Source organism: Triticum aestivum, chromosome 1D (assembly GCF_018294505.1).
Source record: "Triticum aestivum cultivar Chinese Spring chromosome 1D, IWGSC CS RefSeq v2.1, whole genome shotgun sequence".
Classification (NCBI taxonomy): Eukaryota; Viridiplantae; Streptophyta; class Magnoliopsida; order Poales; family Poaceae; genus Triticum; species Triticum aestivum.
In genome coordinates, this window is record NC_057796.1 from 461,018,825 (window position 1) to 461,022,908 (window position 4,084).

At 37.5% G+C, this 4,084-nt stretch overlaps 2 non-coding genes across 2 annotated transcripts; both read right to left on the reverse strand.

Annotated features, from left to right (window-relative positions):
- Positions 1 to 248: 248 nt before the first annotated feature.
- Positions 249 to 320, reverse strand: TRNAH-GUG (transfer RNA histidin (anticodon GUG)). The gene has a single exon. It is a non-coding gene; the product is annotated as a tRNA-His (tRNA).
- Positions 321 to 2,680: 2,360 nt separating this feature from the next.
- TRNAH-GUG (transfer RNA histidin (anticodon GUG)) lies at positions 2,681 to 2,752 on the reverse strand. Its single transcript has one exon. It is a non-coding gene; the product is annotated as a tRNA-His (tRNA).
- Between the last annotated feature and the right edge of the window lie 1,332 nt (positions 2,753 to 4,084).

The window sequence follows — 4,084 nt, forward strand, 5'->3', positions numbered from 1 at the left end:
CCTTCATATGAACAGAAAAATATGATGACTCAAAGAAGTCCTCTACTAGAAACTTCGTATATTGTACATGACATGACTTAGCAAAAGAAATTAAGATAAAGATCGTCGGGATAGCAATATTTTCCATCTGGGTATTACTCATGTCAAGAGATTATTTAGACAATTAGCAAAAGAAATTGTATGGCTGAATTGCAAGAAATCTACTATAAAAAGGAAAGAATGTGGGAAAAAATTAGCAAAAGAAATTGTGTGGCTGCTGGGATTCGAGCCCAGGTCTCCACGGCCACAACGTGGAATTCTCACCACTAAACTACAGCCACAATCATGTGCAATTTTAGCGGGAACCCTCTCTACACACTTTCTTCTGTTGATGTCACACTACATAGGCCCGTGATAAAACCTAATTAGAGCACGAGTATTTCCCACTAAAAAATAAACCTAGGGTCAAATTGTTGGCATGTAGACAAAAAAATGCTAAAACCTAGAGAACGAGTGTTTCCCACAATTTTTTTAACATACTTAACCACTATCTTAATACCTATAAATAAACTAGAGCATGCCACAAGTCACCAAAGAGCAGACTATAGACGTACTCCCTCCGTCCCATAATATAAGACGCTTTCTGACACTACAGTAGTGTCAAAAAACATCTTACATTACGGGACGGAGGGAGTAGTTGTGAAGCCGAGGACACAATGTGTGCACTGAAGGCCGATAGACAAGCCAACATATTGAGGCGGTTTTCGCAAAATAAAAAATAATTGAGGTGGTAACAACTGCTTAAGGTGCTCAAACAATTAGAGTAGGAACAATGCAAAAAAAAAAAATTGAGTAGCAACGGATAGTAGGGGAAGGAACAATGCAATTTTTTGCTTTGAACATTAATTGAACTGCGAATAGCAGCTTATTTACATCAGCATTTGTCCTTTTTTCTTCAAATTCAGACTTGTAATTTGGGCTGCCCTATATACACCTTGTATATCGCTCAATTGCACCTAATTGCATGGCACTTACTCCCACCACACAGCCGGCCATCATCTACTAAAACAACACCCTATCGTTGACTTCCCTAATGTCCATAGCAATGGGTCTCAATCTGGGCTACGATATTAATTAAATGTATCTCTGGTAAATAAAATGTTCTTTACAGATTGTCTTTGCCTTGTAAATGGAACCTTATTTCCCATATTTCATCATCCAAAGTAAAAAACAAACTTTAGTAAAATAGCATAATTATTTGCTACACCAATCCCATAATTAGTAACACACCTGAAACAGATAAACTAGTCACTAACATCCTTGATATCATGTTAAGAAATACTCCCTCCGTCTGAGAAAACTTGTCCCAAGCTTGTCCCTCAAATGGATGTATCTAGCATTAAGTTGGTGCTAGATACATCCATTTAAGGGACAAACTTTTTCGGACGGAGGGAGTACATATATAAATATATAAGCTTATTTAACACCAATTGTAACAGCTTCAATGTCAAGCATATAAAAACCAAGATCTAATTTCCGACATACATATATGTTAATACTATACGCAGATAAACATATACTCCCTCTGTAAAGAAATATAAGGTCTAAACGCTCTTATATTTCTTTAGAGAGGGAGTACTATGGAAATAACTAATTTCAGATAACATGTTCAAAATGAACATATATATAATTTGATTAATCCCCAATTTTAAAACACTAACACTGAGCCCAATTTTAGAGAACATTCTCATCCCATTGCACTAGAACCCTCTGTACAGAGGACATGTTCATCCAGTTTCAGAGAACCTTGTACAAACATGACATGTTCATCTAATTTCCCCCATAATCTTCCCAAACCCTAAATCTCTATTTCTCCTATTACCCTGAAATCAAAATTAAAAAAAAAAGACAGAGAGGAAAGAGAGAGGAGTTGGACTTACATGCCTGCCGCCAAGTGGGGAAGCCCAGCTGTGGTCGCCGGTCGGATCAACCACAACCACTCTGGCCAAAGACGTCACCGCACAATATACGGGGGACGACTAGAGCGGTTCAAAGGTGTTTCATAGATAATTTTTCGTTCGGGTATTATACTCATGTAATTAGATTATTTAGACAATTGGAAAGAGAAGCAAAAAAACCTAACTTTTCTTTTGAGTCGTAAAACAAAACTAACTAGACATGTTCTATTGTGGCCATATGGGCAACATATCTCTTTAGCCTTTTCAATGATCTTAAAGGCTCCAAATCTCTAATAAGCTTGTCACGGTGCCTGAGTACTTGATAGGAAAATGTCCCTCAATCCACTCTTGTTTATTTTTTTTAAATACTCTTTTTCTAATTTATTCTCATCATAGAAACTTGCTCAAAGCAGGTTACAATCCATTTTTCAGATTAATAAACAACTGAGATTTTTGCATGAAAAAAGAATAATCTAATCATTTGGCAGTGCAAGAAGAGTACTGTGAAAAAGAAAAAATGTGAGAATAAAAACCTAGCAAAACTCTTGTTTATTTTTTTTGAAAATACTCTTTTTCTAATTTATTCTCATCATAGAAACTTGCTCAAAGCAGGTTAAAATCCATTTCAGATTAATAGCAACTGAGATTTTTTGCATGAAAAAGAATAATCTAATCATCTGGCAGTGCAAGAAGAGTACTGTGAAAAAGAAAAATGTGAGAATAAAAACCTAGCAAAAGAATTGTGTGGCTGCTGGGATTCGAGCCCAGGTCTCCACGGCCACAACGTGGAATTCTCACCACTAAACTACAGCCACAATCATGTCCAATTTCGAGCTTCCAAGTTACAAGTATGCAAATATCTCTTTCAAGACCTTCTTTACACACTTTCTTCTGTTGCGACGTGAGGTTGGCATTTAGACCAAAAATGCTAAAATCTAGAGAAACAAAAACAAACTTAACCACTATCTCAATACCTGTAAATAAACCAGAGCATGACTGCATGCCACCATGCTTGGCTCCAGCTATTCAGCTTTATATTCAGCTTCTTTTAAATTTCATACCACTGCGCCATTCCCAGCTTACTCTCTTACTCTGTTTTGATTGACGCCTTGAGCTTCAGCCTACAAAGGGAAAAGGGAAGTAAGATATGTGGTTTATCTAGTTCAAAATCAAAATGATCATAAATGCTACATTATTCCATTCACACACACACACACACACACACACACACACACACACACAAATTGTGTGATTGTTCCTGTAAAAAAAGATAGCAAGTGTGCCAGCTCACTGAGGCCTACATTATATCCATCATTTGACTATATGTATGATATTAAAAATAGGGGCATATTCAGGGACTATTTCTTGACTATTTCTAACTTAAGAATATAATTTTGTCAATACATGATATTTACCTTATATGGGAACAAAGGTTTTCACCTGAGCATCCGCTTCTTGAATAATTCTGTCAGCCTAGATGTCTAACATCTGATAGAGGAGCACCCTCTACCATACCACCTAGAGGTAAAAGTAAGTAAATAAAAATCCTAATGCATGGCAAAATTCAGAAGAAAGCAAAGTCTAGCCTTTACCACTTCACGTTGACTCCCACGCCAATGTCAACTTGTCAAGTAACAACAGCGCCTCTATCTCCAAGTTGTTAACTGAAAGCCCAGCGAATCAAAGTTCTGAAGCGAACTGACAAAGCAACAGAAGTTAAGAGGAACTTTGATTCGCCATCATAAGGTATGTATAACCATCTTACCACGCCACAAAATTCATCATGTAGCAAAATCTAACAAACCTATTCAACCGCGGTACCTCGGTCAAAGTTATGCAAGTACACACAGAATGAAGCACGAATATATGGAAGTTTTTGTGAGAATAATATCCAAAGAAACATGAAGCACTAATATGCAGATTTTCATGACCGCAGTCTGCTAAGTAAAACAGTGTGAATAACAACATACTCAAATGACTCCAATGCATACAGAAATCGCAAATGCAATACCGCAGAGATCACATTCCCCGCGCTTGCTGCTGCTTCCCAGCTGCATGACGCCCGTCGCCTTCCATGGTTCCTCGCTTGAGGCATCCTCCTCCGCCAGCGCCATCCCTTTTGAACTCCTACTGCTTAAATAGCAAGT